The following is a 14,356-nucleotide window of genomic DNA, read 5'->3' on the forward strand; positions in this document are numbered from 1 at the left end:
TACAAAACCACTGTCAAATGATGTGATTAAGAACTGTCAAGCTAAAGACAAAAAGTACCTCGGAAGTATTTAAAGCAGGTTTTTCCACTTGATAAAACTGTTTCTGGGGTTGGGATTTAGTTCAGTGGTAGAGCACTTGCCTAGCAAGCACAAGGCCCTGGGTTCGATCCCCAGCTCCGGAAAAAAAAACAAAAACAAAAACAAAAAACTGTTTCTGGCTCTTGTGATGCTGGGTACAGGCTGACTTTTTACACTTGATCTTAGCCAAAAGGCTGAGAAGCGATCAGGCTGACTTTTTAAAATGTGTAACTCTTTTATTTTTCTCATTCTAAACAAACCCTCGTTTGTGAGCCTGCTCTTTTATGTATGTTTTTTTTTAATGTATTATTATGGGAGGGGACTCCTGTCATGACCCACTGTGGCAGTCAGATTGATCTCAGGTCACAGGCATGCAGAGCGAGTAACTTTACCATAGAGCCACCCCATCCAGCCCTGCCCTGTGCTCAGAAACTGTTTCTATCTTTGCTGGACTGGAAAGGTATTATCTAGACTGCAAGCCCTTCAGGTTTGGAGAACAAAGAGAACAGGAAATGGAAATGGAGCAACCAATCAAAGTGAGAAGTGGTGGCCACCCGGGCTAGAGGCTGACAGCCCACAGTGGGTGGCGGGTTATGTTCTAGGTCAACAATCCAGAAGTTTTTTGAGGAGAGGTAAGAAAAGAACATGACAAATTCCAGAGAACACCAGGGCCTTTGGCAGCCATGCAAACATCTCCTGGGTTCTTTCTCTTCACTGACAAGAAGTCCCATTTAGAGAGGAATGGCTCCTTTTCTTTTGCTGTCTTCATGCCACTACCTTCAGGGTAACTAGTGATCCACTCCTCTCTCCTGTTTGGTGTTTGTTTGTTCGTTCCTCATTTTATTTTATGTTTATGTCTGTGCACCACAGGTGTGCAGTGCTCTCAGAAGCCCGAAGAGGTCATGGCATCTATCCCTTTAGAGTAGGGTTACAGAGGCCATGTAGGTGCTGGGAATCGAACCTGGGTCCTCTGGAAGAGTAGGCAGTGTTTATAACTGCTGAGTGTTAGGTCTCAAAGGGGGCATATGTCTAACTGAGGTGCCTAGTCAGCAAATCAAAACACACCTGGCTCCCTGTATTCCTCAGTCCCTGTCTGTGACAGGTAATGGCTGGCATACCCCACCTACTGCCCTAAACCTTTCCAGTCTAGGGACTGGGCTGCCCTTCCCCAGCTGCCCTCCTCTATGTAATTCATCCCTCTGGGTTATCCAGATCTTTGGTCTCTCCTTTACCCTTCTGGTGTCCCGGATCTACCCTCCCCCTCTCTTCACATGGTCCAGTTCAGTTCACTCTGGCCTCTCCCAGATGTCCCTGCCGCTGGCTACACTCTCCCTTTTAACCACAATAAACTTCCTCCACCACACCTAGGAGCAGTCCTGGCTTTCCTATTTATTGTCTCTTTTCAAACACGCGGCCATTCTCCACTGCTCCCAGTGTCTACATTTTTCAATGAGTGCCTACGGTTAAATGAATTTTCACACTGGTAGTAGGACCCGCTTCTCCCAAGTGTCCTGTTCACTAGTCAATATCTGAGGCATTGAGCACACTCTGACTTCTAACGCCATCCTTTAGCCAAGACTGGAAAGCCTTGTAGTCATTGGTGTTCCTACCCCACAGCCCCAGTTAGGGAAAGGAGCAGCTGCCTGGCCAGGTCTGTCAGTTCTTTCTTCATGAGTGTATAAATGAGAGAGAAGGAGAAAGATTCCATTCACTTGCCCTCTTTTTTTTTCGGAGCTGGGGACCGAACCCAGGGCCTTGTGCTTCCTAGGTAAGCGCTCTACCACTGAGCTAAATCCCCAGCCCCTCACTTGCCCTCTTTAGAGAGCTGGCTATGTGTAAAGTTTGAACCCCAGAGTGAGACTCACACATGGCAGGATGGGCTATGTAAAGGGCCTAGCTTTATAGGTCTTTGTGTTAGAAACCCACCCCTAACCCTACAGGACCCCAGTGACAAATATCTCTGTATTCCCATGAGAAATTTCTCCTTGGACCTCAGTGCAGGCGAGAGCTAATTTTAGTGTATTTACCCAGAAAAATATTCCTAAGCATCGCAGACAATTACTAGGCCATGGCAAGTGCCTATATGATGAAGAGACCTTTCTTTCCCAAACAAGGACTGCAGCAATTGGAATCTGAGGGTTTTCCTAAGGGAGGACTCTTGGCACTCACTTCAACTTGATTATAGAAAATGACATTGTGATGCATCACGTGGGCTTCATTATGGTCATTCAGACCATAGTCCAGCTGGTTTTTATGGAGATATAACTGGATGTAAATTGGATTTCTCTATAGGAGATTTAGATTATACTGTATTTCCTGGAGTGATAGAATGAGTGGCAAATTGATAAGAATTATCCTATGGGGTCTACTAATAATAATTATGAGAAATATTTTTTCTAACAGGCACATTTCATTGACTATAGGCAAATAAAGCCTTTATTTAAACTTTTAGGAGCTGACCTTGCCTAATGGCACAATGTGTTATTGTCTTCATCGTTTCCGGAAGGACATTCGACTTCACAGTATAGCGTTTAAGATTGTGAAGGGGCGGTGGGAGAGGTGGCCCAGCTGCTACACATTTGCTGCTTTTGCAGAGGGCCCAGTCCAACTCCCAGCACCACAAGGCAGCTCTCAATCCAGTTCTAAGGGTCTGGACACTCTCCTTGGAACACCTAGCCTCCATAGGCGTGCACGCACACACACACACACACACACACACACACACACACACACACACACACGCACAGATAAGCATATGCACGCATACACATTTTTAAATATATATGTACATATACATATGTACATATACACACATATACATATGTACATATATACACATATATACATATATACACATATACACAAGTACACATATACACACATACACATATACATATATACACATATATCATATATATGTATATAAGTGTACATATATATATGAGGATCTCTAAAGTGTAATAATGTGTAGAAGGATGGTTAATTTTCAAAAGTTTTTGGGACTGGGAAACCTTTTAAGCTCTTTTCCATAAGACACACATGATAGTGTATGTATTGCAACACTGTCTAAAATTTGGGAACACTCCCTACAGCCAACTGATAGGACGTTGGTTAAGTGAATTAGAGAAGTCTATGTAACTATTACAAATGATAAGGTTGGTTTGCAGCCATCCATATGGAAGTGTATTCCATGGGAGAATCGAGATGCTCACCATAGGTAAAATGAGAGCTGAATGAACCTGAAATCTCATGTGATGTATATAAAATGTGAATCACAGCTTTCACATATGAACAAATGATTTCAATCCATCTATTATCCCTTTTATTACTTGTTTGTTTTTCCAGACATGCTAGAGATCAAACAAATACTGGGCAGGTGCTCTCACCACTGGGCTAACAGTGTTAGCTCTTACGTGATTTTTAAAAACAATGCACACATATTATTTCACATCTAGAATCAACAATAGTAGTGTGTCTTACTTTTAAAAACCTCTTTACTTCTGAAAGGTAAACTCAAGGATGATGGTATAAAAGGTACTGGAAGACGCCCTATCCAACTTCTGCTCCGCTCTGACATCCCCCTCCAAGGGATTCACTCCCCTCTGGATGTCTGACAGATGGCCACTTGTAATTAATAGGGAACTCACTATTTCACAAGTTCACAGTCATTCTGATAGCATTTAATTTGGATGGATAATTGTGTTAGCAGCATTCCACTGAGAAAGGGAATCAAATTTGGAGAGCTGCAGAATACTCTGGCATACTCTGGATATGATGGCACCCCTGAATTATGACCGCATGCTCATAGCAAAGTGCTCTGTCGGAGATGAAGAGAAGAATACGGGCTCTGAATAAAAGGAATAAGGGGGACAGTTGCAGAGAAAACCAAGGTCAGAGGGCATTTACTGGGATGGAGAGAGACTGCGATGGCTATGCTCATCTTTTAATAGGACTGACTAGAAGTTTGCCTAGTGTTCCAGGGGATTCCATGGGTGAATGTGGAGACCAGAGATCAACACTGGTCACCTCCCTCTATCATGTCCCACCTTATTTTTTTGAGACAGGGTTTCTCACTGAGCCTGGAACTCACCCCTTGTTATACTGGTGGCCAACAAGCCTCCTGGGTCCTCCTATCTGCCTCTCACCGTTGGATTTATAGGGTACATGCCATCAGGTCTGTCTCTTTGCATGGGTACTGGGGATCTTAACTTGGGGCCCCATGCTTGAACAGCATGCTGGTTGCCCACTGAGCCATCTCCTTATTCTACCATGAAACTTTTTCATTCTCTTCTGCCTGCTGTATCAACAGCTCCTGCTGCCTTCACTTTACTGTTTCCGTCCTAAAATGTTTTCATTCTCACAAATTAAATTTGAGGTGAGGCTTTTTTTAAAATCTTGATTAATATGCAAAATGGATAAAGCACAATTATAAACAAAGAAAGTAAGAAATGGTCTTGAGCACCTTGGCTCAGGACAAGACTTCCCGAACACCAACAGCACAAGCAATAAGGGTAATAGTCAATAAATGGGACCTCATGAAAGCGAGAAGCTGCTCTATGGCAGAAGACACCATCACATACAGAATGGTAAAGAGCTTTACAAATCCACATCCAACAGAGGCTTAATATCTAAATGTATAAAGAGCTTTTTAAAAAACTGGATATTATGAGAACAAGTAACCCAATTTAAAAATGGGGCACATATCTAAACAGAGACTTCTCCAAAGATCAAACACACAAATGTGCAGCCATGATGGAAGTCTGTATGGCGGTTCCTCAGGAAGTCGGGAACTAGATCTATTCTACTATCCAGCTACACAACTCTTAGACATGTACCCAAAGGGAACATCTTACAGGGAAACTCTTACTCATCCATGTCCATTGCTACTCTACTCATAATCTCCAGAATTAGGAAACAGCCTAGATGTACATCAACAGATGAACGATAAGGAAATTGTGGTACATTTACACAATGGAATATCATTCAGTTGTTAAAACTGAAACCATGTAAATCACAGCTAAGTTGATGTAACTAGAAAAAAAATCATCCTGAGTGAGGTAACCCAGACTCCAAGGCAAATATGGTATGTATTCTCTTATGGGTATCAGCTTTGCGCAGTGGCAGTATCATAGCCAATGAGGTTTATCCGAGGCGCGATTATTGCTAATTGAAAACTCTTATGGGTATCAACCTTTAAGCCTTCAGTAGGCAGACTATATTCATATAACCACAGAGCTTAGGCATAAAGTAAAGGACTATGGGGAAAGTAGGATCTCTTAAGGAAGGGAAACAGAATTTACAGTTATAGAGAGGTGGGGGAGAGCCTGGGATGGGAGGGTTACACACAGAGGTAGGGAAGAGGGGTAAGGAAGGGAATATAAAGGACGGTTAACACCAAGGGCTATTTGAGGGGTCATATGGAAACTTACAACAGTAGAAGCTTCTTAAAATACATACATATATGAAAGAACTCTAAATGGAGACACCAAATAATGGGAGTGTTACGAAAACACCCCAACTAGACATGTCTTGGCACCAAATATAACTTCCCACGCCAGGAGTAGATTATATCTAATTAAACTGTTAGTCACCATGGAAATCCCCAAACTGTTCTCTACAACCTGATAAGTTCCCATTGCCAAAGAAAACATTCACATATTTCACTGAACATGGAGAAGTCAAGGTGGGGCCTGACCAGATTTATATTCCTAATGACTAGTGTTCATGGCACTGGAAGGCACTCTACATGCTACCAGAGGAGAAAGGTAAACACCAACCCAGCTACAAGTCCTTTACAGTGGTAACCTGCCTGCCTGGGACAGTGGTGCATTAGTGGCACAGAAATTATGGGAGTACCCAACCACTATCTGACCAGATTTAAGGTCCACTCTGTGAGATGGACCCCAGGCCTGACACTGCGGTGGTGGCCAAGGACCTGACGCTAAATAGGCCAAAGATAGAAGGGATAACCAAATACTATTGTTCAGTCAAAAGAATATAACGATTAGATGCCTTCTAACGCCATTCAGCTATACCCACGGATCAGTGTCTTGCTCAGAGAAACTGCCTCTGGAAGTAGATGTGAGCTTATATGGAGACCCTCAACTGGACAGTGTGCAGAGAGTGCTGGACTTCAGAACACTCAGCACTAAATGGGATGTCTTCATTGAACCTCCCCTCAGGACAAAGGCAACCCTGCAGAAAATGAAACAGAAGAGCCAGTGGGGAATGAAGAAACCAAAGAAAGTGTGTCTTCCAGACAAAACAGAACTGACACATCTATGAACACACAGAGGCCATGGCAGCACAGGGCCCGCACAGGTTCAAGCCACACAGGGTTCCCGTGCTGAGTGGGGAAGTAAACACGAGCCTCTATCCTTAACCAGGAAACTATCTCCAAGTGATTTCCAGCTGGCAAAGGAAAAACAGTCGTTTTCTCTAATGGGGTCTCACTGGGGATACAAAGCACGTTTAAGAGCAGGCCCCAAGCCCACCAGTAGACGGCCAACACAAAATGAACTCAAGGGTATTTTTTGCAATTTTTTTTTTTTGCCTCATATTGCTTTGTCTGAGTATTTTGTTTACCTTACAAGTCTTTGCTTATATACTATAGTTTCCTATTTTATGTTTTTTATAGGTTGTGTATATGTGTACTCTGTGTGTGTGTGTGTTTGTGCGTGTGCATATATACCTGCATGTGCTCTTTTTTTCCTGTCTTCAAAATAATTCTGGGTTTTGTTTTTTAACATGCCCTTTTTTTTTCTAAAGAGAGCAAAGAACAGCATAGAGTTGGTTGGGTGGGGAAGTGGGGAGGCTCTTGAAGGAGGTGAGGGAGGGGAAATTGTAATCAGAATATATTGTTATGAAGAAATATTTTCAGTATAAAAGGAAAAGAATTTGTATACCAAGAATAACCAATAAATGTGATGTACCAGGCACCTGTCGTCAGTATTAACCCCAAAGAGACAGCTCTGGAGTGTTCTTTGGTAGAAACACGGGCATGTGGGAGAGTCAGTCCTACTTAGATGTGAGCAGGCAGAAGCCCCAGGTGACATCTGACTCCATGAGGCTAGTCTCCTATTGTTTCATAGCTCCCTTTTCTTATATCAAAATCTGTTTCTGTAACTCGCCAGCCAGTCCATCAGCCCTGTAACCCAGAGTTAGTTTAATCCCTGTTCCAAATGAAAGATAAAAGCAGCATGCTACCCTTGAAATATTAAGCCACAGAAATTTTCATTCCCCGTAAGTGGTGGTGCCCTATGACCCGTCTCTCTGTGAATCAATGGGTTCTACCACTCCAGGGGAAGGCTGAATACATAACTAGAACAAAGCCATTACTCGGCTTAGAGTGTCAAACTAAATTTCTTAAGTTCACAGCAAGATAATTCCAGGCTTTGTTAGGAGAGAAAGGGTTTTGCCTAAATCCAAAAAGTTTTCATTTTCAACATCTTCGAAGCCATGCCAGAGGTTCAGGGCACAGTTTACTGCAAGGCCAAGGTCTTCAAATGGTTCATGTGAATCTCTGAAAGTCTGTGAAGACTTTCTGCAGTTACGGGTTCTCTGGTGATGTGAAGGAAAGAGGTTTTAAGGTTGTCAACTTTATATATTCTTTCTTAAAATTATCTGCCTCTGGGATTTGCTGTAATTTACTGGCTTTCCTCTCTCATCCCAGTCTCCCTTTTCCAGCAGTTCCTATTCTGATTTTATATCTACCTCCCACCTCCTAGACTTCTGTACACGACCTCAGGAGACAAACCGTCCAGGGCACTGAATGACTAGCTAATTGAAGAACCGCACAGCCTGGGAGGAGTGCCAGGCAGCCAGGAGGAGTGTCCTGGAGGACAGCAAGGGCAGCATACATTTACCTTTGTTTCTATACGTTGGAATTCCCATGAAAGACGGCTGCCACGAAGACCCACATGGAAACACTTCAGTGGGAAAATTGAATCAAGGCCTCTTCTAACAGAAGGCATGGCTGGCTGGTTGGCTGGCTGGTTGGACAAGAACTGACTCTGTGGGTAAGGCTTAATGTAAAAACATTCCACTGAAAAACAATGAATCAGGGAACTTAGGGTTCTGAGGTTTCAACAGAAGGGAACTTAGAGCACACACACAATGCAAAACATACTACAGGCTATATCTTTCACAGTTACTGAACCTCTGACAAAAGAAATGTAGATGTTGATTTGACGAATGTGGAATTTTTCCAGAATTCTTTAATGAATTCAGAGGAAGAATAAGTTTGCTAAAAGGCAGAACAGAAAGGCAGGATAAGAGATATACTGGGTAGATTTTTTTTTCTTGTTAGCTCCACCCAAGAGGGAACCTCAACTGAGAAAATGCCTTCATCAGATTGACCTGTAGGTAAGCCTGTGGGACATTTTCTTGATTAATTGATGTGGGATGGCCCAGCCTACTGTAAGCGGTGCCACCCAAAGCAGGTAGTCCTGGGTGGTATAGGAAAGCCAGCTATGCAGGCTATAGGAGCAATCCAGTGAGCAGAGCTCCGTCATGCTACCTGGCTCTTCTGCTTGGGTTCGTGTTCTGACTTCTCTTGTGATGGCCTGTGATCAGGATGTATAGGCCAAACAAACCCAGGCCTTCTCCATTTGCTTTTGTCAAGGTATTTATCACAGTGACAAGAAGCTAGGCCATGAAGCTGAAGTATGAAGGGGTAGACAGGTGAAGAGAGTTGAGATGTAAAGGGAAGGAGGTTCCTACCACCCCCACATCGGGAACTAAGCAGTCAAGAAGCCAATCAGCAGTGGGAAGACCCAGCAATGAGTAGAACCATTTGGAGGAATTTAGAGCATGGAGGATTGTTTCTTGACGGCCAGAAAAATTGCCAGCTAAGCCCGCCTCTATAGCATGGACTCATCTCCTCTCAGGGCACAGGAGACTGTAGTCAAATGTCAGGCAGAAAAAAGTGCTGAGAGACCACGCAGGCCTGACTCCATACAGCTGACTTGGGGCTTGGAAGAACTTCCTAAAGCCTCAGAAAATGTGCTGAGAAGGAAATGGAGAATTAGGAATGGCGGGTGTTTAGGGGAAATGGCAGCCAGACTCTCAGGGCTCCTTATCCTCTGACTCTGGAGGAAAACAGCCCCAGGCCTAGAAGATTCCTTAAAGGATAGTTTTAAACTAGGAGAGACTCCTTATTGTAGGGTAGTTTTAGTTGTTTTGAACCAAACTTGAAATTTCATGTGACAAACATAACTTAAAGGGGAAAAAAGCTTTAGTTTGGTTAAAAGTTCTTGCCCAGCATCTCAGGAACGGCATGGCAGAACAGAACAGCTTACAGGATAAGAGAGAGAGAAATTGAGTCTTGGTGTTCTATTGCTACAAAGAGACATCGTGACCATGGCAACTCTTATAAAGGAAAGCATTTAATTGGGGCTTGCTTACATTTTCAGATGATTAGTCCAGTATCATGGAGGGGAGCATGGCAGCACTCAAGCAGACATAGTGCTGGAGAAGTAACTGAGAGTTCTACATACGGATCTGCAGGCATCAGGGAGAGGGAGAGGGAGAGGGAGAGAGGAGAAAGAGAGGGGAGAGGGGAGAGGGAGAGAGAGACTGGCCTGGCCTGGCCTATCCACCCCAGTGTCCAACTTCCTCCAACAAAGCCTCACCTCCCAATCTTTCTCAAGTACTTGTAGCCAGCCATATGATAATGAAAAAATGAATTCCGACCAACATTAAAACTCCCCATATTCTATCACTGTCTTAACACTGTTTAAAAGTTCAAAGTGTCTTCTAAGACCCAAGGCAACCTCTTCACTGCAATCCCTGTAAACTCAAAATTAAATAGTGATCACACACTTCCAATATACAGTGGCACAGAATATACATCACCACACTGAAATGGAGGAAAGGGAGCATAATGAGGAAATACTGGACCAAAGCAAGACTCAAAAACAAAACAAAACAACCAACGGCTGGAACAACTCCAAACTCTGCATTTCCATATCTGATGTCAAAGTGCTCTTCAGATCTCCAACTCCAGGCATCTTCAATGGTTTCTTTCAAGGGTCCCCATGCAGGGACATCCCTGACATAGGACTAGCCTCAGAAGCTTTCCTTAGCCATGGAGGAACCCACACCCCCTTTCTTGTATCCTTGACTCTAAAGCCAGAACTACATGGCCAAAGCTCCCAAGCTATACAGCTTGCTGGGGCAGGAAGTTGGCCTCTTGTTCAAATACATTTTCAATCAGCTTTCTGTTTTTGATGGCTTCCTTTACTGCTTAAGTTTTTTGATTCCTTTCCACAAATTGAAAGCTTAGCTCTGTGGGGTCTTGCCCATTTGAGTACAGGACTTAGCTTCTTTTTACATCTGGTGCTCCATTTCTCCTCACACTGTACATTTTGTAGTTTTGCTTGCTCAGCTTGCTCTTTGTCATTATAGATCTGCTCAAGAGTGACCACTAATAATCACACAACGAGTCAATACTAGGCTGTCTTGAAATCTCCTCTGCCAATTTCATTAATTCAAAACTCGTCAATTTAGTCACAGGCAAATTTTTTCTGTACAAGGGCAAAAGGCAACCACATCCTTTGCCAAAATATCACAAGAATGGTCTCTAGGCCACTTATTAATATTATTCTCCTCTGAAACTTCTTGAGCTAGGCTCCTACATTCAACAACATTGTTTATTTACTTAACTTTAAGTTTACTTTTAATATGCTTTTTATTTTCAAAACTAGATTTAGTTTGGTACTTATCTTCCCCATCTTAATAACTTTGACTTCTAAGGATGATTTTCCCTGCTCCCTCCTCCTCAATGATATCTGATTTTTAATATTACTGCATTAATTACCTATTTCTGCATGACAACTTATCTCAAAATTTAGTGACTTAGAAATCTGCATGGGAGGGGTTGGGGATTTAGCTCAGTGGTAGAGTGCTTGCCTAGGAAGCGCAAGGCCCTGGGTTTGGTCCCCAGCTCCGGAAAAAAAGAACCAAAAAAAAAAAAAAAAAAGAAATCTGCATGGGGGTTGGGGGTGGCTGCAGAGATGCCCTATCTGCTAGGACCACTGACACGTCATCAAGAGGTCCTGAATTCAATTCCCAGCAACCACATGTTGTCTCACAACCATTCTGTAATAGAATCTGATGCCCTTTTCTGGTGTATCTGGAATACAGTGTACTCATATGCATAAAATATATAAATCTTTAAAAAAAAGAAATCTGTATCTTTTTTCTCTCCCATGGTGTCTGGGGCTCAGAGATCAGTGTACAGCTTTGCCAAGACTCTGCTGCCTCAGGGTCTCCAGACAACTGCCACTAACTGGCTAGGATCTTAGTCATCTTAAGCTGGACCAGGGGAGTGGTTTCCAAACTCCCTCCTCACATTACTGTTGTCAGCTCCTGCTGTGTTTATTGTTTGTGAAGAATTTCATGCAGCCAAGGTTGGCCTGGAAAAAGATACTCCTGCCTCCTCCTCCTCCTGCTGCTCCTCCTGCTCCTCCTCCTCCACCTCCTCCCAGCTAGGATTATAGGTATGCATCATCATACCCAGTAAGCCACTGGCAGTGGGGAGGGGGCTTGTTTCTCAATACTAGAGTCATCTCTGTAACTACCTATATCAGTGGGTGTCTAGCCTTCTTTTATCTTTATTCTTTAACAGAAGAAATGCAGACAGGTGCCTAGGCAATGCATAGGGAAAGGGAGGAATGCCGTTCTGTGCTAGATTCTTACTATCTTTTCCTTATGTACAATGCCACCAGAACCATGATGACAACAACAGACTGGATATTTCACTATCTGTCATTATTCTTTCTCCTTATTTACCTTCAGAGTGAATGAACCAAGCTCTGGCTTGCTAATAAACCAGGTGTGACTCTTACATCTGACTAAGGCCAAGTTCTCAGTTTTATTCATATTATAATGTTATCTATTGATTTCTTGACCAAGCCAACTCAAGTCAGTTAACAGGGTCTCAAGGGAGGGAGAGAGAATTGAAAATAAAAAGACAATTAGACAGCACTATAACATGACTCCAGCCAGAGCTGAGAATGATATAACATGACTCCAGCCAGAGCTGAGAATGAAGTGGCTTTACTTTTTTCCAGTCTGCTTTTATATTATTCTAGGTACAAGCAAAGGACAAGGTCAGTCCTAAGACATAAACAAAGTAGTTAAGGAATAAGCAAAGCGCAAACAAAGGTTCCACGATTACTGTATTCAGGGTCTTAACAAGACCCAACGAACACATTCCTCAGCTGTATTTATCTTGAGCCTGCTTCCGAGTCCTAGCCCAAGGTCAAATTCCAGCCAAATTCCTAGGAGCAGGGTCTGAAAGCTCTCCACAATTTTTGAATAAGATAAATTTACTTATCTGCTGCTAAGAAAAGATAAATTTGACCTAACCTAGCAGTGGAGATAACACAATCACCAAGGTGGTTTTCCCAGGGCGAGGCTTATCCATTGCACTCAGGATGAGCTGACCCCTTCGATTTCCCCAAATGTGGGAAACTGGCCTGACAAATTGAGTAAAGAGTTCTGATTTGTTGTGTTTGAATATTTCTATGGTATAGATACTCTACCATGACTGAATTAGCATTGAAAAGGTAGACACAAATCTTCTCTTGCAAGCTGATGCTTCCCAACCTGAGAACAGCATAGAGACCTGGTCCTTTGTTATCTCAGCTTCCAACTCCAGGAGCATACTAAACTTACACTGAAGTACTTGAGAACATTAAAGACAAGGGGTGCCACTGACCTTTGAACTGCAGCAGTGGCTTTCTCTTCAGCAGACCTGGCATTCCTCCAGTAGCCGTATGCCTCTTGTTTCAACACAGCGGTAAACTTGCCTGCACCTTTCACATGCCTGGGGGGTGGGTGATGGGGGTGTTGGGGGCTACGGACATTTTAAGAACTATCAACACCTGGGTTTGAAAACCCAGAGATTATCATTCAATATCGGAGTTTGGGAATGTTTGAAAGCAGATGATTTTTAATGATTCAACTCTTGTAGTTAGAATAGGAGTGGCCTCCATAGGCTCATATATTTGAATGCTTGGTCATTAGGGAGTGGCACTACTTGACAGGGATTAGGACTTATGGCCTTGTTGAAGGAAGTGTGACATTAGGAGTGGGCTTTCGGGTTTCAAATACTCAAGCCAGGCCCAGTGTCTCTCTGCCTGTTGCCTGCTGATCTAGATGTAAAACTCTTATCTACTTCTCCAATGCCTTGTGAACCACCACACTCCCCACTGTGGTGATAATGGATCAAACTTCTGAAATTGTAAACAATTAAATACTTTCCTTTATAAGAGTTGTTATGGTCATGGTATCTCTTCACAGCAATAGAACATTGACAAAGCAACAGAGTAAGAGTATCTCCCCCTTATGAAATCAGTAGGTTGGTGATGGTATTTTCACTTTCACCACGTGGCCAGTCTCAAAGGGAAGAAGTGAGAGGCCAGGCTGAGCCAATTCCACTGCTGAAAGGTCAAACTGAGGGAAAGTAAGCTCTGTCTCCTGCACAGGTCAGAAAAGAAGTGCAAATATGTTTTGATCCTTTAAAAAGCAACAGAGATTCCTCCTTTCCCCAGTCCCCCCCCCCCCTTGTCTTCCTCCTATACCCAAGACTGAGCTTCAGCTCTAGATCTTGCCTCCACCTCCAAGTGCTGTGGTTACAGAGTGTGATTCTTCCTTTAGATGGGGATTTAAATGAGTGTGGGACTTGAGGAATTCCCAGGGAGCTGTTGTAGCTAACTTAACCTCTGCTGTGCTTTGAGTTGAGATAGGCAGGAGTTACTTTTTGTAACATCTTGTCCAAGCTTTTCCATCCATATTGGATTTGCACCTCTCTTCTTTTAACCAGAGGTGAGCAGAAATGCAGCCCCCCACTGCCACAGCTGTGCAGTTGGATTTCCCATATTTATGGAAATCATAGCACATCCCAAGTGCAAAAGATACACCAGGCCCTGGAAAAAACACCTGTGTGGTCATTTTGTACTTTTGTAGTATTGTTAATCCTTGAAGTAAATTGTTTAGAATTTTACCAATTGACAAAATTGCTACTTTACTATTGAATCATTTTTGCATGAAATGTTTCACACAACAATCCATATGCCATCCTCAAAGTCCACAGACGATAGAATCAGAACCACAGGGATATGCTAGCCTGTGGTCAGTCAATTAGTAGGGCAGTGTGGGACCGAGGGGACGCAGTCCAAATCTGGCTCAGTTTCCTGATCTATAAAAACAAGGGCACAGACCAAGATGGCATTGGTCCAACTGACTCTAGTATTTTTAAAAAGTGTCATGA

At 43.1% G+C, this 14,356-nt stretch overlaps 1 non-coding gene and 1 pseudogene across 1 annotated transcript; both read left to right on the forward strand.

Moving 5' to 3' along the window:
- Nucleotides 1-5,184: 5,184 nt before the first annotated feature.
- Nucleotides 5,185-5,260, forward strand: LOC120093497 (U4 spliceosomal RNA; annotated as a pseudogene).
- A 7,182-nt stretch (nucleotides 5,261-12,442) lies between these two features.
- On the forward strand, nucleotides 12,443-12,601 carry LOC120093379 (U1 spliceosomal RNA). Its single transcript, XR_015623555.1, has one exon. It is a non-coding gene; the product is annotated as a U1 spliceosomal RNA (small nuclear RNA).
- Nucleotides 12,602-14,356: the final 1,755 nt, after the last annotated feature.

This window comes from Rattus norvegicus, chromosome 6 (genome assembly GCF_021556685.1).
Source record: "Rattus norvegicus strain SHRSP/BbbUtx chromosome 6, alternate assembly SHRSP_T2T, whole genome shotgun sequence".
Taxonomy (NCBI): domain Eukaryota; kingdom Metazoa; phylum Chordata; class Mammalia; order Rodentia; family Muridae; genus Rattus; species Rattus norvegicus.